The sequence below is a fragment of the Mauremys mutica genome, chromosome 22 (genome assembly GCF_020497125.1).
Source record: "Mauremys mutica isolate MM-2020 ecotype Southern chromosome 22, ASM2049712v1, whole genome shotgun sequence".
Classification (NCBI taxonomy): Eukaryota; Metazoa; Chordata; order Testudines; family Geoemydidae; genus Mauremys; species Mauremys mutica.
In genome coordinates, this window is record NC_059093.1 from 10,094,681 (window position 1) to 10,122,635 (window position 27,955).

At 43.9% G+C, this 27,955-nt stretch overlaps 1 long non-coding RNA gene across 2 annotated transcripts in view; it reads right to left on the reverse strand.

Annotated features, from left to right (window-relative positions):
• LOC123354588 overlaps positions 1-27,955 on the reverse strand; it is a 174,044-nt gene that overhangs the window by 18,211 nt on the left and 127,878 nt on the right. For both annotated transcript variants that reach the window (XR_006574783.1, XR_006574784.1), the window contains exon 3: positions 24,223-24,356. This is a non-coding gene — a long non-coding RNA (uncharacterized LOC123354588). The remainder of the gene's footprint in view (positions 1-24,222; positions 24,357-27,955) is intronic.

The window sequence follows — 27,955 nt, forward strand, 5'->3', positions numbered from 1 at the left end:
GCTAAAGATTACACTGGGCACAACCAAAACCTTACATTCAAACACTCAGGGCAGAGCTGAATGTCGTGGCTCACTACACAAAATGGTGTTTCACTATCTACAAGTTAAGCTCCTACCGTAAAAGCAAAACTAAGGGCTAGTCTCCATTAGTTAGAGGACAACTTGAGCAGTCACATCAGCTAACATCCTGCTGTCCACTACTTTTACAGTCACTATAGATGGGAAAATTGTGTTCAATATTGCATCAGAATACGTATCCAAAAGTAGCTGACATGATGTTGACCCATGACTTAGCTCTGTAATCAGCACCCTGCTTGTTATCATGACTCCTCAAGGTCTTGTGCTAACTCACTATTACTTTCTAGTGAAGACAGGAGCAAAAAGCTAAAATTGTGATGTTGGTGTGTACTGATCTCATCCCACAGACATAGCTCCATAGTCCACCTTCTCTAACTCTACCATGCAGTGGTTAAAGAAAACTGAAACAGCAGGGGAAGCTCTCACTGCTCCAGCTAAGGAGGAAAGGCAACTCTAGGTGAGTGCTGCTTATCTAAAGAAGGGGAGCTCCCCCACCTCTGCTTTTAGCAACACACTGGGATCTATGCTCTCCCTAGTTCCCCTTCCTTTCACCCCTGATACTAAGTAGAGGATAGTTTATAGGAAACATATAGGTGAGCTGCTCTAAAACCCCACAATATATTTACAAATACCACTCCTAAAAGACCCTCATGCCTGCCCAGTTGCATCACAAGAAGTTACCGCACAACTGTATTTCCAGCATCCTTTTGCTGGAGCGATCCATGATAACCATGTAATGAGACTGCTGTATGGCTGGCAGAAGTACCGGTATCACTTCTGAAGCCAGACTTCCCATGGGCTACTGTGAATTAACCCACAGCATGGACATCAGAATTTACAAAGTTTAAGCCCCAACATAATAAAATGATACAGGCTATGGGTATAAGACTGGCCACAAGTACTGGGTACCACACATACCACCAGCTTCTTAACTAAGTGTGGAGGCTGAGCGAAGACCACAAAAAGAGAAAAAAGGAAATGAGATTCAAATTGGAGGCTCACGACATTAAGCCTCCATCTCCAAGGTAACATAAAAGAGAAACCATATAATGGAAAGAAATAAAGCAGGGAGGAGCAAATCTCCCCCTATCATTTATGTGATGCTCCCTATGTACATGGCACTCTGCAGTAGGAAAAATTAGAGATGAGCCCTAATGGCCTAATTTTCAAAGATGACTTGAATGGGCACCTTTGTAAAGCAGGCTGTTTATAACCAGAAAAGCCTGGATCTCAATGAATCCAGAATTGGGAAGTTTGCACTTGGATTCTTAACCAAATTGTGCTGTTCCATTCTAAAGCAGTGCGAGACTCTTCCTCCGTCCCTGAAAACAAGAATGAAGATGGTAGATGTATCTTTTCAGAGAGCTGTCTTCCCCTATCTGCCCTGTTTTGCTTGTTGTAATCAGTCTTTTGGGGAACAAGAGGGATGCAGAGTTCATCCATGCATCCTCCTTCCTTTGCAGTCTTCAGAGTCTCTTCCTGTGCTTTGATCTTGGTTAGAGAATGCCTTGCTAATTACTGATGCTTCCCAGCCAGGGAAGGAAAAAGAGTGTTCTTCTCGCCCTCCTCAAGTGGCTGCAACTGCAAAACACTTTTAGCATCTGAAACCTCTCCATAGTCAAACAAAACAACCCCCCCCCACAGCCAAACAAACACACAGCTGTACGTTAATGTGCACCATGCAAGCTGTTCTTGTCTGCTAAAGACGTGGGATTTGATTTTATTTTTCAGCAGCCATAACACCTTTTTTCCCCAAGATGGTCTCCAAGTAATTTACAAATGCAGAGACGCGGCAAAACAAAATAAGAGCTGGGGCATGGGGGTGGAGAGAAAGTGAATCATCAGTCTGTGTTGGAAAGCATGGACTCTGGGTGTTTTTCCAGCATTTTTAATCTAAGGACCTCAAAACACTTTATCAGTGTTACTAATCAACCAACACAAACCACTCTGTGAGAGCAGGAAGTACTAGAACCATGCAAGATGTTCCTGGTTCGAGCCCAAACGGGGCAAAATATGCCAGGTCTCAGGTTTCCATAAGACCTCAAAATTTAAGCCAAGTTCATGGAAAGAGTCTATGATGTAAACCAGTGTTACTCACAGGGTGGTGAAGCCCCATTTTAAGTGAACCCAGGGGGGATCAAACAAAGCCAGTATCAGATCTTGAGGGAAGAACAAAACTCATCTCAAGGGCCATAGTGCCTAGTAGACAGAGGAAATACAGTTTAGAACTCCCCCAAACCAGAACAGACTCTGAGCTACAGGGTCTGTTCCAAAAAGAGTTGAATGTTACACTTACACCAAAGAAAAGATGGATAGAAGGCTCTGTCAGAGGGTTTATAGCCTCTGTAATTAAAAAAAAAAGTCTTTTAATGTAATGGACACATGTATGTAAGTAGACATGACTAGTCCTTTTGTGGTATCTTTCTCTAAATGTTATCATGTGGCAGTGAGTGTGCCATTGCATTCCATATTCCTTATGAAAATATGCTTACGATATGAATATGACATAACTGAGATATACTTAATGCCAGATGGCTCATGTGAGATATCATTGGAAAGCTTATGATTTACTGAATGTGATTATCCAGTTTATATCCCTGTATCATTTGTGTATCTGAAGTTAGGAATATTGACTATGTATCTGTATTTCCACTATGCTACTTTGGGTGACACCCACTGCTAACACTTCAGGTAAAACAATGGAAAAGCCAGACAGGGCAGATGGCACATCAGCGAGGACAATAAGTCGTGAAAAGCGTGGTCTTCCTGTGGACGCTCCATACTGCCACTGACTCATGGTCACTGTGATACTACACGGTCAGGTGGTCTTGTCACCTGTTACTAAAATATTACCTGGGACTTTTTGTAACTCTCCACTGTAAGGGGAGTGTGTGTGTGTCAAGTTTGGGAAACAAAGGATTCCCACCTTATGTAAATCCTATTTAAGGGCGCGGAGGAAGGCGAACAGGCCTCCTCCTCTCCATGGCCTGTCTGCCCAAGAAGAAAGACTGCAAAAGGGAAGAAAAGGGGCGGGGTGGGGAGGGAGAGTTGAGACTGAGACAGGGGTCTAGTCTGAAAAGGAACAGAACTGGATCTCTGAACCACAGAAGCTTTTCAAACTGCCTGCAACAATATCTAGGGTGAGAACTACTATTTGTAACCAACTTCTTTAGGGAAAGTAGCTTAGTTTGCGTGTTTGATTTCATTTGCTTAGTAATCTGCTTTGTTCTGTTTGTTACCTCTTTTATCACTTAAAATAATATTTGTTTTGATTAGTATTAAACCCAGTTTATGTAATGTTTAACTTGGGGGCCAAGAAGCCTGCACACCTCTCTCCACATTGGGGGAGGGGGGATTTCATAATATATCTTTGGGTCTGCACTCCAAGGGAGGTAGACATCTGAGTGCTGTCCTTTAAACTGAGTCTGCCCAGAGCAGCTGGGGGTGGCCCTGCCTGTGTGTGTGTTAGAGGAGGCTTTACTAGCCTGGCTCAGCAAAACAGGTTAAAAGGGGCCCATGCTGGCAGAACAGGTAGACTCCGTGGTATCTCAGCACATCAGGTGGCTTCCCAAGGGGTCCAACCCGTCACAGTGAGTTCCACAGTTTGATTAAAAGCAAAAAAAGCATTTTCTTGTCAGCGCTTTAAATCTGTTGCCTTTTAAACATCATTGGCTGTCCTCTTGTTCTTGTATTGCAAACTAGGATAAATAGGAGCACCTGACTGACCTTTCTACCAGTCATTGCTTTCTATACCTCTCTCATATCACCTTATTCATCTATCTGAACTAAATTATCCTAATCTTTTAAAATCTCTCCTCATACAAGAATCCCTCCATGCATGATGCCTCTAAATCAGTTTGTTGCCCTTCTGTAGGCTCTTTTCCCTCTCTGTCCTTTCAGAGATGGAGTGATCAAAGCTATGCACCATATTCAAGGTTAGAATGGGTAATAAAAGAATGTATCTTTGGGGACTGAATGGCTCAGAGGACTGGTAATTAATGGGATACAGAGTGTCTTCTTTTCTGTGACACAGGTACAGAACCAGTTCACAATGATGGCTCAAGTCATTCCCAGGTGGGAGCTGTTCAGCAGCTTATGTGAAATGAGGCTGGGGGTTCTCAATCCAGTTCAGAGTGAACAGGGTGTCTTTATAACAACTACTGTTATCACCATGTAATCTGCCCGAGCAGAAGCCCAGGACTGAATGGATCACAGAGACGGAGATCCCCTCTCCTACCTTGACAGAGGGAAGTCTGTTGGGAAGCGTGCACTGCTGATGCCATTCTGTCTGGGCTATTGACCTCACATCTTCCACCAGTAGTACAAGCTCAGTAACAGTTAAAGAAGTGCACATTTTTTAATGCTGGGGGTGAAAAATTAACTAATTCCACCATTATAGAACAGGGGAAAATACAGAGCCAAGTATTTACCCAGTCCATTGTCAGTCAGTCAGTCAGTCATCTGGTGAAAACAGCTCTAGCACCTTCTCCTCGTGAGCTATGCTTTCACCAGGCTTTAAAAGTCAAAGCTGCCTGAATCTACACCCTTCACTCACCCAGCTTATGCCCAGGAGCTGAGGCACTCACTGATCTCTCGTGCACACGCACTGCAGAAGCATGACCAGGGGAATTTAGAGACACACGCTTGGTCACTTGTCTGAAATGGTTTTTGCTTTTGCTGGTTTCTGTGTCAGCTGCACACAGTAAAAGCACAGGGCCAAATTATGGATCACCCTGTGCCTCTGTGTTGGCTGGAGAAGGGGCACTAAGAGTCCTGTGCACTCACACAGGGGGCAGCTATCATTTCGATCCCAGTGCTGAAATATAGTGGTGGGAAACCAGCACTGGTGCTCTTGCGGGAGGAGCAGCTGCTCAGCACTGCAGTGTGTGCTGCTGGAGAAGAATGATCAGGGCCTATGCAGAACTTGTGGGTTCTACTCCAGCTATAAGCAGATCAGATGCAGCTTGTGGCTGACATATAACAAAAGCTGTGGAGACAAGGAGTTGTGCTCAGTCTGTACAAACACGCTATGCAAGTGCAGCCACTCGGCAGCACTACAGCTTAGGATAGAAATGAAAGGAATGATGAAATGCCAGGGGGAATGTAGGCAGGGAGAATACCCTATATGGAAGCTGATCAGGATACCATGGTTTAACACTTGCAAAATTGCCATGGGTTTACACATGACCTCATCCTCAGTTTTACATGTTATTTGAAAGATGGCAAAATGCCCCCTAAATCTATGCTTAGGCACTGGACCAGTCAGCCTGCAGCATCTATGATTTCCCTAAAAAGCGACAATGAGTCCTGCGGCACCTTATAGACTAACAGCATAAGCTTTTGTGGGTGAATATGTAGTTTGTCAGATGCATGTCATGATTTCCCTGTAGGTCTCCCATCCAAGCCCAACTTTACTTAGTATAAGACAGCTGACAAGACCATACTTTGAGGGTCTATGTGTGGATTCTCTAATGCAGCGGTGGGGCCAATGTTAGCCCAGGTGGATAGTTTACTGGTGCTGGGAAAACTGCTGATTGTAGCTTTGGTCTCTTTGTACCTTTAATTAAGTCAGAAGTGGCTAGGGACCAGAAGAGAGACTTGTTTATATACTTTATAGCTATGAATCAAGAGGAATAAATAAATATACCTCCCGGGGGCGATATGGAGTATAAATGGAAGCTGTGTGGGTGTACTGAGGGCAATACAGAGATTTTAGTATCACCTCCCACCCCTAGATTAACAGGAGGGGGTTGAAATTTACCTGCAGCAGCACTCCTATTTTAATAGGCTATAAAGCGGGTCGCTGAGCCTTTGGGGAGGCCAGTGCCATCGTAGGTACTGCAGAATTAGGGCATTAGAGGGAGAGTGTCAATTGCATTGAAGGGAGAGTGTCAAAGAGCTTAGAGTCCACATTTATGAGAAATCTTTTCATTATTGTTTTATTTCAATACAACCAGTGGGGTTTTCAGGCAGTGGTTGGGATGAGGGAGAAATAAACACTTCCCTGAACACAGAAGCAGTGGATTGGTTGGTGTATGAGAACCAGTAAGTGAAACCAACTATAAAAAAAAATACCATGCCCACACATAGCACTTTTCATCAGTGGATCTCAAAGCACTCTACAGATGTGGTGAAGTATGAATAGCCCACGTTTTAGGCAGGGAAGCTAAGTCACAGAGAGTTTAACGGCCTGATTTTTCACTGGTGCTGAAGACCTGTAATATCTGTTGAATTTCACATCAGCTGCAGGTACTCAGCACCTCTCAAAATCAGGCCGTAAGTAACTTGTCCAAAGTCATGCCACTAGTCAGTGGCAGAGCTAGAACGTGAGCCTGGCTTTCCTTGCACACACTGCACTGAGGATGGTTTTTATCTTGACAGAGTCCCGTTCAGAAGCAATTTTCATTCTAACCCCCATTTCAGTTGCTTACAACATCCGCAGAAAAATTACCTCCCAGGCTGAAATTGGTCATGGTTGGATTCAGCCAGAACTGATGTTTTTTTGTGGATGAATACCATTTAAAAAAAAATCCTTTGAGCTGTTTTTTTTTAAGTTACCCAAGCTTGAAAACAAAAAGGGCAGCTAATGTGATAGGAAAGACATATGTCTGACTTCATACTTATGCCACCCTGCCTGATCCCACAGCTTCAACAAGCCAACATTAGTGCATCCCAGCGGACACATTCAAATCAGTTAAGAGGGGTTACCAATGGTATAGCCTGTCAATATATCAATCTGCATACTTTGTAAGTTCCACCTCTTATTTAGATAAAGAGGGAGGAATCTCCTTAAACCCCCACCAATTCCACCTATATGAACATGGGTGGCATTGCAAAATTGGCCAGGATCATTATAGGGTCATTTGGCACTCTTTGGTGCATCAGGTAGTTCAGTGTCCTAGGGCTATTCCTTCCTAGGACCCAACCAATGAACAGGCTTCCCCAAAATAATTGGTAACAGGTCATACATTGAACCAGTGGACAAAGCAGGAGTGTGGGAGTTTAATGAGTGCTGTACGGATACTTATGCAGTGCCGACAGGATCAATACAGTTCAGCTACGTACCTCACAATCAGGTACCAAGGGTCTTGATTTAAGGATTGTAACTAAGACATAACAGCACTGGCACTGCTGGAAACAAAACACAGCTTGACAGACCAGCCAACTGGCCTAGTATAGTGAGTCCTCAGATATGTTCCTGTGGTCGCTCTGGTTAAGGTCAGTGGGGAAACTAAAGCACCTAGTTGATTCAAAGATTCTGAGATCCAGCTAAAAACAGTTCTGGCTGTGACAACCCCAACCACCACCACACACGAAGAGAAGGCAGTTAGGGGGGAGACAGAGGCGCCTGGACTTTTCATACAGATGGCAGTTATAATACTATGACAATTAATTGCATGTCATCCATCTATAGAAGCCAGCACTGTGAGCAGCATTTTGATTTCACTGCTGTAGATGTTACCAAGTGGTGTTTCTGTTCTAAAACTAGGAAAAGCCACCACAAGTGCTATTCAGAAAGAACCACATGCAATTCAGGTTTACTCCAGAGCATCTTTCTGAGGGGCAGGAGGGTGGAGCTGAGCTTTCATGCCATGTTACTAGCCTGTACTGGGTCATTACTCGCGAAGGGAAATTTCACCACAGCTGAGTTGATGGGTCTTAGATATTTCCCATGTTGTAAGACTTTTTGCCAACATTCCATGGCTTGGATAGAGGCACAGGATCAAAAGAATGACTGTAACTGATGATGATGCACTCAACAGATGAGATGCAGCAGTTCAGCTATTTCCCACTGCTGGGGTGGTATGTCACAGGGGCCTCTTACTGGGACAATCAGCATCACAGAGCTACAGCTATGGGGTATCTGGTTAACTACGGGGCACTGCAGAGGAGTGATGCCCTGTTACTCACAAAGGCTTTTATAGTCACCTGTGGCACAACTCCATGGTGTTGTGTGCTGCTGAGCAGCTGCTGTATTCCTTCCCAGCAGTGGCCACATTTTAAGAGTTGAATGAAAAGGTTTGTGTACGTATGTGTGCAGCTTGCAGAGCATTTGGGGACAAATCACACTGCAGGTCACTACCAGTATTGGGACTCTCGCCTATTTGAGATACAGCTCTTTCCCTAGAAGCACCTCTTTTATGCCGGTGCACTGCAGTACACCAGCATTCAGGCTGTTAAATGCATTCAGCCTCCCCCAGATAGGAGGCAAGGAGTCTGAGTCACTACATGGATCGTTTCCCATGTTGCCACAGCAGCGAGATAAGGCACAAGATGCAGGACAATTAAAAATCCTCATGCCTCTCATTCCCAAATCCCACAAGATCTAATTAGGAGTCGGAGAGTATGGGAGGAAGCAGGTCAGCACGTGAGTCCCTGTGTATCAGTTACTGTTGTAGCAAATTTACTCCCCACCAGGAGGAGAGCCCTCTGAATAGCTGACATTTGCCAGTGCTGTGCATCCTGGGTACTGACCCCATCCAAACCTTCCCCCTCCCCTGAGACACGGGTGCTCATCTCCTTTTGTTATTTCCCTGGAAGAACATGGAAACAGGCCTTCCTAGCCATTATCCACATCCATATGCGCATCTGCCTAATGGGCTGTAATTTGTCATTATTATTATTGTTATTATTATAACTGCTCCTATCATTATTACCAAATTATTATCATCATTAGGAGCGGCATAAGTAATTGGTTCTGGGGTTGTGGTGAATACACAGCAATGAGCCACTCGGAAAGTGCAACTATAGGGATTTCCATCCCCACCTTCCCTGTATGTAATAATGTTACCTGAAAATAGAGAGCTAGAAAAATCACGGCGTGATAGAACACAGCAAACAAGAGTGTGTTCCCACGAGGCCAGGGGGTGGGAAGGAAGCTGGCCTATTGAGAAATACCAGGGGCTAAGGGAGAGAGAGAAATACAGGGGGAGAGAGGGAGTAGTAGAGATTACAAAATAAATATCTTTAGAGGACCAAGGTTTTATTAACGTAACAATTCTAGCTGAGCATCCACCCTGTAAGGTGCTTCTCTGACCTAAACAAAACCTCTTTTTCAGATCCATCCATCTCTAGAATCACAATGGGAGCATCTTCCAACCACCCTCTTTGCAGTCTTCTCTACCACCCCCTGCTTTCTTCCTTTCATCCTCCAATTCCTCCTTCCACCCCTTTTGTAATACAGGGGCAGACATCCTTCATCCTGCAGAAACTGGTCCTCAGGGCTGGTTACACAGGAGAATGTGGGCATTTTGGCTGCTGTTCTTTGACTAGATCAGGGGTTCTCAAACTTCATTGCACTGCGACCCCCTTCTGACAACAAAAATTACTACATGACCCCAGGAAGGGGGTTTGAAGCATGGCAGTGGGGCCAAAGCCGAGGCCCGAGCCCCGCTGCCCGGCGCCGAAGCCCGAAGCCCGAGCCCCACTGCCCGGAGGCAAAGCTGAAGCCCGAGCCCCGCTGCCCGGAGGTAAAGCTGAGGCCTGAGCTCTGCTGCCCTTCAGCTTCAGCCCTGGGCGGCAGGGCTCAGATTTTGGCTTCAGCCCTGGGCTCCAGCAAAACGCCAGCTCTGGCAACCCCATTAAAACAGGGTCCCGACCCACAGTTTGAGAACTGCTGGACTAGATGGCTGCTGCTGTGAGAGAGCGGAGGCCTCTGCAAAGTACAGTTAATTGCCCCCACTCCCATGACTGCTGTGCACTGTTCTAAGGTGCAGTAAGCCTGCTCATTTTAGACAATAAGTGACTAGCTCTGTACTGATTTACGGATCAAAACAGCAGCCTTCTCCTGCTCTACTTCCCCCTGAGCATATGATGCCTGGAATAACTTCCTCAATACAGCCCACATATTTGTTAATCTCAGGTTCTTATATGATCTCCTGGCTGAGCAGGGGAATCTAGACAAATGGTTTGGACACATTCAATAGTTTAACATGAAAGAAAGGATGATCCAGTGGTTAGGTCAGTAGCCTAGGACCTAGAAGAGCCACCTTCTATCCCTGACTATGCTACAGACTTGGGCAGGTCACTTAGTCTCTTTGTCCCTCAATTCCCTATCAGTACAATGGAGATAACAGCAGTGCCCTACTGCACAGGTGTGTGTAAGGATAAATACATTAACATTGCTAAGGGTTCTGCGATCTATGGATGAAAAGTGCCATATAAGAGACAGGTATTATTGTAACTTGCTCTGACACCAGCTTCCTCTGGGGCACTGAGCAAGTCACTTAGGCTCACATTTTCAGAAGCGTCCCCTACTTTTGTGTGCTTATGTTTTGTGTGTACTCAACTTGAGACAGCGAGGGCTTGACTTAGAGGGGCGGAGCACATGCATCTGCAAGTGAAGTCGGGGCAGTGACTCTGAAAACTGAGGACCTAGCTGCTTCAAGTTGGACACTCAAAAATAGACACACACAAGATTAGGGGACATTTGAAAGCATTGGCTGTAACCTCACTCTGTGTCAATTTCCCCTTGGTGAAATGGGGCTGTACTTACTTTACCTTCCTCCTAAGGGTATTGTGAAGCTCAAATTTTAACAATAAAACAAAATAACACTTTCACTTACCTAGCATGCATCTTCAGAAGCCCTCACAGAGCTTCTTAAATGCAGGTCAGAATCATTACTACCACTTTACAGGTGAGAAATCCAAAGACCAGAGATTAAGGGGGGAGATTTTCAAAGGTATTAAACAGCACCCAGATGCCCAGCTTCTGTTTGGCTCTGACTCCTTGTGCCTATGAGAATCAACCCCTACACACAGTTTATGTAAATGTATGGGAATAAGCTATAGTGGTTTAACTGCATCCACACTAGGGGATGTACTGCTTTAACTATATTGGTATCAAATCACACCCCTAACCAAAATAGTTCAATCAGAACAAAAACTGTGTTTAGAGCAGGCCTCAGTGACTTATCTAAGGTCACAAAGTGAGTCAGTGGCAGAGTGAAGACCAGGTCTTGTGCTGTCCACATAGTCTTTAATAACGATAATGGAGAGCATTAGAAGGACATGCAGAAACCCAAGGACTTGCACTACTGTGCATCTGATTTCTGCTTGGCTAGTTAGAGGTGCAAACCCTTAGATGTGTGTCCTAAATCTCAGTTGCAGGTGAAACAGCATCTTTGTAAGGGAGTCCTCACTTCCGAAAATGTGTCTCAAGTATTATTTACTAGTTAGAGGAAAGAGTTAGCCCAAATACTGCAATTAAAAAATGCCTAAACAAATCACACACAATTAAAAAAAAAAGAAACTCTCAATCCTAATTAATTAAGTACAAATGCTGAATCAAGTAGTAATTATCTTACCTAGTTTTATTTTAATTAGGGGGAAAATCAGTTTGTCACTGTCTGCTCTTCATCAGAAATCTCTCTGTCCAGACCACTATCTGTGTCCTATTATTTATCAGCTCTCTCTGATGGAAATAGAATCATAGGAGGAGGATGCATTTGGTTGGGGCTCCCTGTAACCCAGGACAACTGGAAGAATTCTACACTGTGTGGCAGATAGCTTTTCCAGATGCTACCCAGCGTTATGCTACCCAGCCATGCTTGCTGTGGTCTGCCAATTCTCAACAAGCTGAATATGCGTGCCCAATAGTAGCCATGGCATCTGCCTGCACATTCCACATGAATGCACTGGAGGATAGCAACCTCCTCCCATCCTCACCCCATGCTTCGAGTTTGCTGCCAATGCCATCTTCTGTGCCCCAAGGGCAGCTCTGTATTGGAGAGCAGATAAAGGGATCTCTCTCTCTTCCCCTTCTACATGGCTGCAGCACTGTTGGAGGCCTGATTCTGAATAATGTCGGACTGGTGGGAGGTCTCAAGTGGGATTCCACAGGGATCTGTTCTGGATTCAGTGTTGTTTCGACATCTTTATTAATGACCTGGATGTAGGTACAGAGAGCATACTGATCAAGTTTGCAGATGACACAAAGCTGAAGGGGGGCAGTAGTTTGCAGGACAGAGCTAAAATTCAGAGGGATCTTGATAAAGTGGAGAACTAAGCTATAGACAACAAAATGAAATTCAGCAAAGACAAATGTAGCGTGATACACTTCAGGGGAGAAAAACCAAACGCACACATATAGAATGGCGGAAACCAGCTTGGCAGCAGCACCGCTGAGAAAGCTCTGGGAGTTGTGGTGGATCACAACCTCAACATGAGTTAGCAATGTGATGCTGTTGCAAAAAAAAGCAAATGCAATTTTAGGTTGCATTAATAGAGGCACAGCATGCAAGTCACAGGAGGTGATAGTACCACTCCACTCCGCTCTGGTTAGGCCTCAGCTCGAGTAGTGTCCAATTTGGGTCACCAATGAATAGAAAAGAAGTAGAGAAATTGGAAAGGATCAAGAGGCAAGTGACAAAGAATATCAAAGGCATGGAATGCAAGACATATGAGCAAAGGCTGAAGGAACTGGGTATGTTTAGTTTGAAAAAAGAGGAGATTAAGTGGGGACTTGATAGCAATCTTCAGATACTTGAAAGGCAGCCATAAAAAATGGAGAAATGTTCTTTTTTGCCACCAAGGGTAGGACAAGAGGCAATGGGTTCAAACTACCACATAGCAGATTTAGATTAAACTGAGGAAATACTTCCTAACTGTAAGAAAAGTAGGGCAATGGAACAGACTGCCTCAGCAGGTTGTGGAAGCTTCTTCACTGGAGGTTTTCAAAAGGAGCCTGGATATCCATTGCTTTGGATAGTTTAGATGTAACAACTCCTGCATATTTAGAGGGGTTAGACTTGAAGATGACCTTGCAGACCCTTCTAACCCTTGGGTTCTATGATCTCACTAATGGGAGGACAGAGGGAAATCAGGAGTAACTTCACTGCTATAAATGGAGTTTCATCAGCATAGCTGAGGGAAGAACTATGTCCTGTGGATGGGATACTGTTTGTGGAGAAGTGTCTAGCTTTCATGAACAATGTACCAGTTTTGGGGATGGGGGAGGACTTCAACTCCTGGGTAAGTTTCTTCTGTCAGTTATTTATTATTGATTGTCTTCTGAGTCCCCGTGTCAGCATTGTTCAATGGATGAATATTAAGTCACTGATAAGCAGGACTAACCACAAACCACATCACTTGGGACAAAGGGGAAAATGTTGACAACAAGCTTTCAGAATTTCCATACAAAGACACTCATAAATAGCATCATGCATGGAACAGATGCTCTGCTTTGTTCTATATTCCCTAGTCACTGAAATCAGAGAGTGCAGGATACATAAGGTACAGCAGTCAATTCTTGGTGTTAAATAGGAAGATCAGGCTATTATCTAGTCTACGCACCTTTGGAAGGTAGAGGCCTCTTGTGCATTGTTCCTGCCTATCCATCCATTGCCACTATTTTGAACTCAGTGCAGGGTGAACATATTTTCAGTGTGTTTCCTGTCTCCATTCTCACTATCCCCTGCCCTGTTGCAGAGTGAAAGTCTCTTCAGCATTGTCTCCTGCCCATCCATCTGTCTCAACCACTCTCAGCTCTTCCCAGGGCAAGAGGTCCCATCTGTCCATCCACAAACCGTTTTCAACCCACTTCAGAGTGAAGGCCTCTTTAATGCTCCTCCTCCAACTGTTTTATGGAAGGGGATTTTGTGCATCCATAAAGTGAGAGGCTGTTGCAAGAATAAGGTGTGGTGTAAAATGACAGAGTAGTGGGAGTAAACAAGAATCTCAAAGAAAAAGTAGCTAATCTAATTCCTGCCATGAGACAGTGTTGATGTCCAGGGAAAACACTCTCCCACTGATTAACTCCTCTCGCTTTAGATTCATACACAACAACCACCAGCATATCAGAATGCCAGAGCCATTCTGCTCATAGGAACTGCCAGACTAGACTAGATCAGTGGTTCAACTAGTCCAACATTCTGGTCTCCAACTGACATCAAAATAAGCTTCAGAAGAAGCTACAAGAAACCCTACAGTTATGGGATAACTTGCCCACAGGGAATGTTTCATCTTAACCCCCAATAATTTGAGGTTGGCTCATTCCTTAGAGCATGAGACAGCATCTTCCTTCACAGCTATCTGAGAGGTGTCTGAGTCCAATGGGCTGACCTGTCCTTGGAGCAATATGGAAAGGAAGCAAGAGACAAAGAAGGACTCTGCCTAAGCAGACAGTAACACAGTATCTCCACGGGCAGATGTCGTCAGCCACTGCCAGCTATGAGTGTTTCATTTCCAACAAGGCCCAGCAGATCAAATTAAAGACAGGCCTCTTGTTCCATGGCAGTTTATTTAAGTAGAAGAAGATTATGGGATGGAGGTGACAGCTGTTATCAAATTACTACGGTTTTCAATATACAGAGTGTGATATTACATCTCAAAAAAATCAGTTCAATCTCTTTTCTCTCTGACTAGATAATTTCATACACATCAACACACTAAAAATCAACTCCTGTTCTATTCATTCCTTTATTAGAAAATCCGTTGGGCATTGCAATGCGGCAGATCGCCTCCTGTGTAAATGAAGGACACTGAGGCTGCAGTGTTTTTATCTCCTGTAAATTCCTTATCTCTGTTCTTGCAGGGTTCTTTTCTTCCTTTCTACCAGGGTGTGTTCAAGATGCCGAAGAGGGAGGCTAGAGGCCATAAGTAGCATGAAGAAGGGTTATCCAGTGGCTAGGGCACTGGATTGGGACTAAGGAGTTTGGCATCTATTCCTAGCTCTGATCTGATCTGCACTAATTTATTTGTATTGTGGTAGCACCTACAAGCTCTAGTCATGAACAGGACTCCACTGTGCTAGGCATTGGACAAATGCAGAGCAACAAGACAGTCCTCACCCCCAAACAGTTTATAGTCTAGGGGATCTATTCATAGGCCAGGACCTCATTGTACTAGGAGCTCTATAAACATGTAAGAAAAAGACAATGCCTGTCTGAGGAGCTTCCAGTTTAAGAAAAGAGACAATAGATGGGGGAACACAAGGTAACAGTGAGGCAAAAATGGTCAGGCATAAAAAGCAGCAGTCAGAGCACACCTGTGTTGCCTAACCATCATTACGTTTTTTGTTGGCATCACAGGAAAGGAGAATTTTAAGAAGCACAACGGGGCGGGCTTGGCAGAAGTTCTTCCCCTCGCTGTGCCTCTCTTGCCCCTCCCCCAGTCCTCTATTTGTCTGGTCTGTTTAGTAAGCTGTCTCATACTTTGTGTCTGTACAACACCTAGCACAATCTGAGGTGCTCAGATGCTATGGTAGTCATGGCTGTATAAAAAACCTGAATAGATTAGAATGAGCCCCATGCTCTCATTTTGAGGAACACTAGCTGCTAGTGTAATGCATCTAATAAATAATTCGAAGTTTAAAGGAGGACATATTTTGGGAGGGATTACATGGTAGAGGAAGGTAACGGGTATGAAGGGAGCCCACTGAGAGTGACTAAATGTTCTTTCCATTTGATGGTTGCGTGAAATAATATGATGTCTTCATGCTGGTTCCCAGGTGGAAATTGTTCAGATCACTACTGCCGCTGTTACTTTTGTTGGCAGCCTCAGCAGAGAAGCCAAGGACTAAATGGACTGTTAAGAATGGTCTAGCCTGAGAGGAGAACCTTTGAGGTCAGAGTTGAGACACATTGATGGGGGAAGCTTGCCCTACACCCAGTGTCCTGAGGCTTTATAGACGATTTCATTATCCAGGGCTGCTGATCCAGCCCCTCTCACCAGCATGAAATTGCTTATATATATATATATTGCTGTTGTTTAAGAGCCAGCACGTTTGACTAGATAATAGAAGAAGGTTCTCTTCCAGAAAGTCACTGGATTATGGAATATTCTGTCAAAAGGAAGCAGACCGGGAAAACAAACAGTATACATGAGTTTAAGGCAAAGGCAGGGCTTTAATTGACTTTAAATACCATAGCTGGACAACACTTTTGCACACAAGAAAAAGTCTTGCAAAAGCTGGATGATGGACTAGAGGGCTTCAGAAGCTTTTACCTGTGAAAATTACCATTTTCACAGGTAATTTTAAGTTAGATTATCCTACAGCTTCCTACACTTATGCTACCATCTACTCTTAAAGGCATCTAAGATGGTGTAATTCATATGCCCAGGTGCTTGAAGAAGGTTTAAGTAGAGCCAAACCTGTCCCTTCTTCCAGAAACTTTGATTTTAAGTTACACCAACTTAGACCCCCTTAGACACGGATAGGATAGGTGGATGTAGTTCTAAGGAGTCAAAGTTGTGAAGGGTGATCTAACTCGCATATCACCTCTGAATCTGCCCTTGAGAATGAGAAAATCCAGATAAAGTTGGCACAAAATGCACATTGAGGAGACTGGCAAGATGTGTAAGTTACATCAGTTTAGATGCCCTATTGCCTTTTAGGCTTACCTCTGAAGGTGGCTCTGGATAATTCAGCCTAGACCCCTCCCATGTTTTGGGGAGATACTCTCCTTGCTGTAGATGAAAGAAGAGCACCCAAAGAGTGGGATAAAAATGTCAACAGATTTAGATGCTTAAGACCCACTGATTTTCAGTGAGAATTAGGCTCTAGTCCTAAGTGTCTAAGTCTCTTTTGAAAGTTTGACTTGGGTTCCTAAGTCAATTAGATGCTTTGAAAATGATGCCCCTGGTAAATATCACCTCTACCCTGACATTTTGGGCACATCACTGGCTTAGTTGCTCCTGGAAGGCAATATTTTTGAAAGTGACTAATGAGTTTGGGTGCCCATGTTTTCAGGAAGTGCTGAGCAGCTACAGCCGGAAAATCAAGACCCTTTTAGGTGTCTCAGGTTGAGCCCTCAATAATGGAAACATCCAAAATCGTTGGTCATTTTTAAAAAATCTGGGCCTTGGTCTGCAACCTGCTATACAAGTATACTGGGAACACGGAAAAGAAAACATAAAATGGCATCCAGTGACTGTCTTTTTCAAGTATCAGAGGGGTAGCTGTGTTAGTCTAGATCTGTAAAAGCAGCAAAGAGTCCTGCGGCACCTTATAGACTAGCAGACGTATTGGAGCATGAGCTCATGCTCCAATACGTCTGTTAGTCTATAAGGTGCCACAGGACTCTTTGCTGTCTTTTTCAAGATAATTGCCAAACTAAAAAAATTCAACTATCTTGGTGGAAGATATTTGGCAATGAGGGAGGAAATACAGGCTCTGCATAAGAGTAGCAAGCCTATTCCCCACTAAAACAAAGCAAATTGATCTGAATATAAAATGATCCATTGGTTTACAGTTGCACTAGAGAGAGCTGCTGCAGACCTGGGCTATGTGGGCTCATTAAAGGGAACAGACACAAGATCAATGGGGTTTCAAGCTGGATTCTGCTGACTGCCAGGCACATGGGAGGGTGTGTTTTTTTACACTGCCATCTCTCTTTTTCCCCCCTTCCATTTACTATGGTATTAAAGGAACACAAAGGTTACATTAGTTTCCTGGAGAATGCAGTATTGGCCCAGCAGGGCCTATGAACCCTCGCCGAGGTTTCCTTTGGAAAGAATAAATAGCTGCTTTCAATCACTTCATAAACAACTTTAAAATGAAGCAGGAAAATAAAACCAGCCACAGTGAAAAGGTTTTTGATACATTTTTCTGTGTGTGTCCTTCCTGAGGGAAGGTCAGTGGAAAGAAACCTCTTATCAACTCCCTCGCTCTTCTTTTTTTAATGATATATTGTGGCAAAAGGTCTATTCTTCACAGCTGTTACTCTCATCCTCCCCTCTAAGCCTCATTCTTCTTTCTCTGCAAAAAGCAGCAAGGCTGGATTACAATAAACACTTCATACTCAAAGAGCACCTTTTCTTCCAAGATGCTCAAAGTGCCTTATAAAGAAGAAGTCTCCTAATGCTGGGCGGCAATATACAGCACTTCTACAGCAGCACTTCTCATGCAATAGGCTTACACCTCAGAGTGCTTTACCGGAGGTGGGTCAATTTCATAGTCAGCATTCTACAGATGAACAAATTGCTGGCAAGGCTGGGAATAGGACTCAGATCTCCTGACTTCCACAGACGTCCGCCCCTCGCTGGAGTACACGGCCTCCACCTTCCAGGTTATTAGTAGAGATTGGCGAGTAACAAGGGACTCATAGATCCAGACTCTGTTCTTGTAAGAGGCCCCCATTTCCACTGGGCATTTCAGTGTCACAATGAAAATTTCACTGTGTCTATTCAGACCCTTCATCAGCTTAGCCCATCTCCTTCAATTGCATCAGCAATCAACCCACTGAACTTCTATGGCTTGTGTCAGGCACCTAATCTAACCATCTGACTATAGTGGTCCCTTCTGGTTTTTAAAAAAGAAGTATGACTCTGTCCCCAAGATGATGGCTTTTGATTTCTTCTCATCTTCCATACAAACAATATCCTCTGAACAATGCCCCTGATATATTTAAAACTATTGTTCTCTTTCCCATCCCCAAACGCACATAAGGGCAGACTGAGTTATTGCAACTAGTCTGGACAATTTAATTCAAATGCAGATGAACGTGCTTTGAGTTATGTTTGTAGCTGTTAAGGAGTAATTAGCAATTTTAACAGCAGAGGTTCCCTTCCAAAGCCTCTCTAAGGCTGAGGCAAGAATCTGACAGCTCCCAGTCACTCTCACTCTGAAGTGATGCGCTCCTTCCCCCTTCTGAAGGCAATTTGCATTCTTCAGGCAGTTTGGCATCAATATTTTATTAATTTCTTTATTTCCTCCTCCCTTTTTTTTCTAGCCTTGCTTAGCAACTCCATTTCATTTGCCTGCTCCTATTAAGAAGACTATCCATCCAGCTGTGTCCTAAAGCCACGGTGCTCTCAAATGCAACTAGGACCAGCCAAACTCAAGAGCCTTGTCTCTCTTTCAATGGAGAATGTCTTCATGCCTGCAGCAGTTCATATTAACATGAGGCAGGTAGACACATTTGGCTCAGTCACTAGATATTTATTATCTCTGCCAATACCCAAATAGTGTCATCGTGGCAAATCTCTTCCCTGCAGCTAACCTTCCCCACAAGCTTCTCTGATTACCTTCCTAGATGGAGCCAAAAGAATCTTCTATCCGATAGCTCTTTCCTCCTTTGACCATGGAATATACCACTGAACAACACATCAGGGTGGAAAGCCGTATATTACTGGGCTTAAACAAACAGTCCACAGCTATGACACTGCAAATGGGCTATCCAATGTGTTCTATTCCCTCTGGGACATCATAGAATCCAGAAAGGAAGGAATCCTGCAATGTGCTGGATCTATTTAGCAATACCAGGGGACCCAGTGGAATCAACTGGCAACAAGTTATGTACATTTTGGATCCCACTTTGGACTCAGAAGAAAGAGGGTTGATGGAGGAGTTGTGCGTTCTTTGGAAAATGATAGAATACAGCAAGGAGGGGCTCATTCTATCTACGATGTGAAAAAGGACTTAGGAGATTTGCATGTGGCTGGAATGTCTATTATTATCTATCATTTCTACTGCAGTAATGCCTAGTGGCCTCAACCAAGTCAGGGCCCCATTGGTCTAGGCTCTGTACTAACACGTAGTGATAATGCCTGCTCTGCCCCCAAAGAATTCACAATCTAAAGACAAGACATAACCAGTGGAGGAAACAAAACCCTGTTTTGGCACAGTGGGGTGGAGAATGTGTTAACAGAACCAGGAGGAAGTTTTTAGCCTGGACTAGCTGTGTGCACAATTCACAGGTATTCAGTAGCCATATTCACTACTTACCACTGCCTCACCTTTGTCAGATGGCTGTAGAAGTTAACAGACTGCAGAATTCCTTCAGATTTGAGAGACTTGGGAAGATTGGCTCATACTTTAGTAAGTGGAGATTGGCCCAAGCTGCCAAAATTTGGACCCAAACCTGGAGCCTAACTTCTCTAGATCTTTATTTAAACCCAGCTGAGTGTGCTGTGTGATCAGGAGAAGTGAAGCCCTAGTGTGAAATAAGATTCCATTCTTCTTTGGTCAGGTGCCTTTCCTATTGGTAGCAGCTGGAGCTTTGAGTTGTTTGTTTTATCTGTCTCTGTGTTTATATATTTGTTACACTGTCCAGTCTTGCATGCAAATTACAGATATCCTTTTAGTAACTGGATCTGACCCCAATCAGCCTGTGCAATGAAAATGAAGGCCAGGTAAGAGGTTCTCACTAGAACATTGTGTATCTGATAGTGTTGGGTGGGTGTTGAAGAGGAGGGGTGGCTGGCACACAGTTTTATTGTGGAATTGATTATACACCTTTTTTGGGGTGTTTAAGCATTTTCCACCCTTGACAACACTCTAATTCTTTTCATCCAAGGATCTCATAGCTCTTTAAGTCTCACCGCCCTTCTATAAGGTCAGTGAGATATCACCATTCTTATTTTACAGATGGGTAAACATATGGCACAGAAGTGTTGAGTGTCTTGTCCAACGTTCCCAGAACTGGGAATAGAACCTAGAATTCCAGGCTCATGCTTTCCTGATCTAACCTCACTGTGTCTCATCTACCATAAGCAAGCTGCAGTTTCATTACTATGCATGTACTACTATTTACATACATTATAACATCAGACCCTATTTTTATGATGGGTGAAATATACTGAGCCAAAACAAAATGCCTGCCCAAAAGAGTTGAACCCACCGACAGATGCAGTGTAGCTTAAAGAAAAAAAGGTGCAAATTCAGAGGGTGTTTGTAAGGTAGTAGAAGTTCATCACTGGTAAGTGTGTGTAAAGGAGTCCGGCTAAGGCTGAGTTGGTGTAACTTACATTCAAGAGGATTCGAAGGCGGTTTAACAAAGTAGTGGTCTTACTCTAACTTAGATCTTCTTACCCTCTTATGTGACTTGTTTTTCCTTCTAGACCCCTCTCTTCCAGATCCTTGACATGGAGATTATATCCATTTAGATTCCCATAGTTCTCATGCACCCAGGTACCAAAGCACAACTTACACCTTTTCACACATACCCTCTGAACCTGATCCCAAAACTGTCCAAATGTCATTAATCACCGGTTGTCTTCCTCTGCATTTGAAATGATCCTTTCTTCTCCACCCCGTCCATCCCCCACCCCGAAGGTAACAATGGTTAATATCAGCTGCACTTCCATTTGCCCCACTGAAATGATCAAGCCATTTCACATTTCCCCAGGTTCACATCCGCATGAGTTATTCTGTCTGAACCAGAATCAAGCCCTGGAAGGATAAGAGTGCCTGGCTGTCAATGGTGCCAGTGATGTCATGGGTTTCTAAGTAACAGCCAATCAGCTTTGTATAAAGTCCAGCATGGTTTTCGGGGGGGTGAGGTGGGGAAGGAAAGAACAACACTTGGCAAACCCATCCATTTTCCAGAACAATAGAGAAAAGAAGCTGCTTGGCAGTCCCCACTCTGAGAGTCAGGAAGATTTTTCACAGCTGATGAGGCAGTTGCCATAGAAATGCTACAATATGTTTTGCAGTAAGATGCTGTTTGGCTCTTGTTAGAAGAGGGAAACTGCTGGGCCAAAACATCAGCAATTTCATCTGCTGTGATTTAAGTTATGGGGCCAGCAGCACTTGACTGGCGAAGCCCTCCGGCTGATATCATTCTTTTCTCATCTCTGACTGTCCACAGGAAGGAGGATGACTAGCACTGCAAAGCAGCAAAATTACATGATACCCTAGTGGGGGCTGGGAGACACACACAGAGTGAGTTTGTGCTTTGTACTCATAGGGATGTTCACAAATATTGCCTTGCAGTAATTTCCCTGCCCTACTCTCTATGAGACTGACCCAAAGCCCACTGAAGTCAATGGGAAGACTTGAATTTACTTCCCTTGGCTTTGGCTCAGAATCTATATTCTCAGCTGAAGATTGCCAAGGACAGTATACAGTGCCGGGTTCTCCATTGCCTGGCATTATGTGCCATTTACAGCTGTACAAAGTGGGTGGAACACAAATCAGAATTCTTCACTCACACCAGTTGTGGCGTCTTACATCTCCCTTTGTTCAAGTATAAATGATGGAACAAGGTGAAAGGCAAGCGGCGAATCAGGTCAATGTACCTTTTCTAAAGGAGAAAATACAGGGAGAAAAAGAGGGATATGTCTGGATGTTCCAGAGGCATCAGCAGAAGCAGGGAGAAAGAACCAAGCAATCTGAACAATGGGTAATGGAAACCTTGCACCAGGGAATCCTGTTTGTGTGCTCTAGTAATCACGAGTATCAGAGGGGAAGCCGTGTTAGTCTGGATCTGTAAAAAGCAACAAAGAGTCCTGTGGCACCTTAAAGACTAACAGATGTATTGGAGCATAAGCTTTCGTGGGTGAATACCCACTTCGTCAGATGCATGTGATGCCATGCATCTGACGAAGTGGGTATTCACCCACGAAAGCTTATGCTCCAATACATCTGTTAGTCTTTAAGGTGCCACAGGACTCTTTGTTGCTAGTAATCACAGCAGTTACTGTATTTAGGCCCAACCTCTGAATGCATTCTCCCAAACTCCTATGGGTCAAAATTAGTCATTGCTATTCTCGGTTAAAGGTCTACAGGTAGTTTGTGGTGTGTGTGTGTAAAAATCAAGAAATTTGTGTTGACATTTTGCCCGTAGTTTTTTAAATTTCAAAATTATCAACATTTGATATTTCAACCAACTCTACTCCTAGTATACAGGAAGGAGAATCTTCCCATCTCCAAATGCAGGAAGGATAATTCAGACAACATTGAAAACAAGATAAAATTATCTAATTCTCAACTGCTAGGGGAGAGTATATGAAGAGGGTGGGACAAAAGGCTAGCCAGGGGTATGCTCCTTTGTTTGCAGTCATCACTAAGCTTGATAAGTTTAGGGAGGGGATGGTATGATGGGATAGCCTAATTTTGGCAATTAATTGATCTTTGATTATTAGTGGTAAATTGACCAATGGCCTGTGATGGAATGTTAGATAGGGTGGGATCTGAGTTACTATATAGATTTCTTTCTTGGGTGCTGGCTGGTGAGTCTTGCCCACATCCAAGCCCACATCAGGGTTTAGCTGATCACCATATTTGGGGTCGGGAAGGAATTTTCCTCCAGGGCAGATTGGCAGAGGCCCTGGAGGTTTTTTGCCTTCCTCTGCAGCATGGGGCACGGGTCACTTGCTGAAGGATTCTCTGCACCTTGAGGACTTTAAACCATGATTTGAGGACTTCAATAGCTCAGACATAGGTTAGGGGGTTGTTACAGGAGTGGATGGGTGAGATTCTGTGGCCTGTGTTGTGCAGGAGGTCAGACTAGATGATCATAATGGTCCCTTCTGATCTTAAAGTATATGAGCCTGTGAGACTATCACAACCCAGCAACAGGATGAGTGTTTCAATGTAAAGCCACTGAATATTACAGCATCTCACATTCCTTGTGATTGACATAGACAGAACACTCGAAAGGTGTCTATGAGCCATGCCGGAGGGAGTTCTTGTTCTCTACAAATTCATGGGGCTCAGAGTCAGATCCTCAACTGGTGCAAATCTGCATAGAATTAATTCATGGTGCAATGCTGATTTACACCTGCTGAGGATCTGCCTCTTTATGTCTAAGAAGTTTGCAAGAACACAAGTAAAAATGTGCATTGGCCCACATCTACAGCATGAATGGAAGAGGGTGAGAAATATTTGCTGATGTAGAAATCAGTGAGATTCATTATGTGACAAAACACGGCAATTCAAGACAGGAAGAAAAGTATTTAGAATTTACAGAGCTAAGGGAGCCTGAGGCATTATGACACAATAAAAGCAGACATTTCGGGAAAGTGCTACATCTGACTCACCCTAACAAGACAATTCAGAAACAAAGGACTCTCTCCAATAATCCATGCAGGAGCCACATTCATTCTTTCCAGTTATTCTAATACAGCTTTTTACTTTTATATTCACAGGGTTCCAATTCATCCCTGGTTTAACTCCACTAAAATCAATACAGTTACATCAGGAATTTATTTGGTCCATGTCAATTATTGCATGCATCAACTTCCCTGCTCTTGTAGAAACCACAAAGATGGAAAAGCTCTGTTAAATCTAACCCTCATGGTCAGTGCAGGAGTGGCCTCTACAGTATATTCTCCAGTCCTTGGTTCAGTTCAGTTTGAAATTGTCCCATTTAAGGGGCTTCCTTATAAAAGATAGAATTCCAGTGGCTATGTGCCTGACCTTGGGACTTTGGGTTGCTATTTCCTGTAATAATAAAGAAGTCCCTTCCCAGTTCCACATACCTCAATTCTTGAAGGGAAATCTGGCCTCTTCATCTCTCCATTCTTTCTGCTGCCATCATGAGAACTAGGGACACCTTCCAAGACTCAGTCAAGATGAGCAATCTCCCATATGTGTTCAATTGCTCCAGGAAAAGCTACCAGCAGATGGAAGAAAAAATTAACACCAGTTTCAATCCAATAACATCTGGCTTGATTAATGTTTCAATATTATCCCCTTCTCTCTTCAACACTTGATCAATCACTGCACCAATCAAGAATTCTGATTCCCACCCACCTCCTCTCAATAGAGTATGGCTCCTTTCACTACCCGTGCCCCATGGAACCTCAGGATTTTAGGCCTGTTACCAATCCCTAGGCAATCTATATTTTCTCATAATCAATAGTAAATTAAGAAAGCACATACCCCATATACAGAAAAACATGGCTACTGTATGTGTATTATGAGGACAGGAAGTGGGTGTTGAGCAGGGATGGAGAAGATTAAATTGCCTTTTTTCTGAAAGAACCAGCATTGGCCACTATCACACATATGATACCGGCCTAGGTAAGCCATTGGTCTGTTCTGATAATGACAAATGCTTACGACAACGATGGATGACATTTTCCTATGATTTACAGCAAGTTAACCATTGAACATGAAAAGCAGTTTGAAAAAATATATATTTTCACCGTCTACTGCGTTTTGACTTCTCTGATGCATACCATACACAGGACCTTCTATATGTAACTAGCTAGATAAGTTTGACATTTAGTCTATTGACCCTGCCTCCATCCTTTGTGACAAAGTTTCTCCTCTACCTTATTAGCAGATTTGCACACCTCAGTGATCTTCCCCTCTGGTGGAACCCACAGCCTGGGTCAACTCCTCCTGTGTCTGATCAGGAGTTGGGAGGTTTGGGGGGAACCCAGGCCCGCCCTCTACTCCGGGTTCCAGCCCAGGGCCCTGTGGATCGCAGCTGTCTATAGTGCCTCCTGTAACAGCTGCATGACAGCTACAACTCCCTGGGCTACTTCCCCATGGCCTCCTCCAAACACCTTCTTTATCCTCACCACAGGACCTTCCTCCTGATGTCTGATAACGCTTGTACTCCTCAGTCCTCCAGCAGCACACCCTCTCACTCTCAGCTCCTTGCACCTCTTGCTCCTAGCTCCTCACATGCACACCACAAACTGAAGTGAGCTCCTTTTTAAACCCAGGTGCCCTGATTAGCCTGCCTTGATTGGCTGCAGGTGATCTAATCAGCCTGTCTGCCTGAATTGGTTCTAGCAGGTTCCTGATTACTCTAGTGCAGCCCCTGCTCTGGTCACTCAGGGAACAGGAAACTACTCATCCAGTGACCAGTATATTTGCCCTCGACCAGACTCCTGTCCCCACTGGCCTGGGTCTGTCACACCTTGTATAATCAGTCCAACTCTCCAGCTGCATCTTGTGGCTTGCTTCCAAGAACAGGGCAATTCCAGGAGTCCAGTGGATATACTAAGAGGAGCCAGTGCACCTTCAGGAATCAACTTTTCTCTATACCTCTTACTCTCCTTCCTCCCTGTTAAGAAAGTTTTGTATGACAGAGCTTCCTCCAGCACAACTCAAGAGCTCACCCCTCAGATCTCATCCTTCTGCCCCTAAATCAGCCATCAGAAGCTGTGACTGAAATAAGATGAGGCACTTCCCTGCCTCCCTTTCTAACCAGATGAGGTTCCCATTTTTTTCAGCTCTGTCAGCTTGTGGAACAAAAAAATCAAGCACAGGCAGGAAGCCTGGACATCTCCCTTCAGTAATGTTAGGCCACTGGGTCAGATTTATCTTCTGTCCATTATCCAAATACAAACAATCTTCAATTACATCTTCATTTCTCTGGGGCCTGCAGAATGAAGCAGGCTGGGGACATAATGCACTGACCTTTAAACATAAATATAGAGCTCATTATCAAGAATTGCAAGGAAGGCATTGCCCTATAATGGTTCCAAATGAGCTATCTGATATCTACAGAGGCTGTCCATCTAACGGAATCCCTGAAAAGGACAAGAGTTGCTTAACTTTCGTAAAGTCTCCTTTCCCCATTGCATTTGGAAAACATCAATTTTTGCACAATAAGGCAAGAGTCCTGAATTTCCCACTAGCTAATGATAGTGTAGAAGGATGCAGAGTTGTGTGGATTTTATTTTCAGTGCAATAAATCAATTCTTGTCTAAGGCACTGAATGGAATCTGTGCAGTATTCAGAGATTTATCTGAGCAGCTGTACAAGTACTGAAAAAAATTGCCTCCCCCTTTCCAAACTAGCTAGAAGAATAACTGTGTCCCCCATTATTGTGGCATCTCACAGATATTGATGCATTTATCATCACAACATACCTGTGAGATGAGGAGTTGCCAATATCCTTTTTCCATATTGAGAACTGATACACTAGGAGATTAAATGACTTGCCCAAGATCATATAGGAAGCCTGTGGGAGAAGCAGGAATTAAACACTGATTTCTTGCATCCCAGTTCAGTGTCATACCCACAAGACCATCCTTCTTCCCTGTCACAGGTAGTAAACTGAAAAAATGATGGCAGGTGATGGGTGGTAGAGCAAGAAAAGAATGAGTTATTCAACAGAAAGGTAAACTGATTTGTACAAGTACTTGCTGTTTTCTGAAGAACAACATTAGCTGCGGAATTGCATTCAGAAATCTACATTACAGACATAGTCCCTTAATGTCTTAAGTAGACAATACGTTAGACGGCCAATGTTAAAACAAATGGAATCACCATTCCTCCTCCTGCTCTAGTGCCAGCTTATATTGGAGACTTAATGCTGGATGGCTGGGCTGCCATGGTGATTCATGCTTCCAATTGCTTGTTTTCATATTCTGACTTGGTTTTGACATTGTAATCATCAGGAGGTCAGGAACTGAGACCCTCCATGAAATTGAATTGCGGCTTAATTGATGGCTTTGAGAGCGCCACAGTGAGACAAAAGCTGCAAAATGTGGGCTTGCAAATCATGTCCATGAAATCTTAGCAAGGAAGGATCCCTGGGAGAGTGAATTACACTCACTGAGAGGTACAGGGGAGCCATTTTCAATGCGGAGGGATGCGTTTTGTTTTCTTCCTAGGTTTTTATTTTCAAGCACTGAGAGAGTTTTGCCACCAGCCACTTTCACGAGCAAATGCATTGAAAGGAAAAAAAAATAATGTACAAACTCTCCTCAAAACAAGAAGTGAGAGAGATAGGGGAGAGGAGTTCAGGAGAAAGATGTTATTGTATTTTCTGAATGTCACAGCAGGTGTGGGAGGCAATCTTATTAAGGGAACTGGGAATGAACATCAATCATCGAAAGAGCCCCTGGAGAGTATAGCAACATGAAGTGAAACAGGCAAATGCTTGATTCAGAGTCACTGAGTGGTCACCCCAACAGACAAAACCTCTTCCAGACGGTGCTCTGCATTGCTGCTAACATGGAGAAATTCTCTCTAATAGCCACACAGAATTCTCGATAGCCCTCAAATTGTGTGACATGGGAATGTGAAGCCTTGCATTGCCTTTTTATGGGGCAAGATACTGCCTTTGACATCCCATGAATGCTGAATCAAAACTTTGCATAGGGGGGCTACGTGGCTATAGCTTCTAAGAGGAACTGTAGCTAAACATGCTGGAATAGCAGCTTCACCATCCCTAGAGGAGAGATGCAGCATGTTCCTTAGTCACTGCTCATTCATCTCCATGATTCTACCCTCCACTCCTTTTGA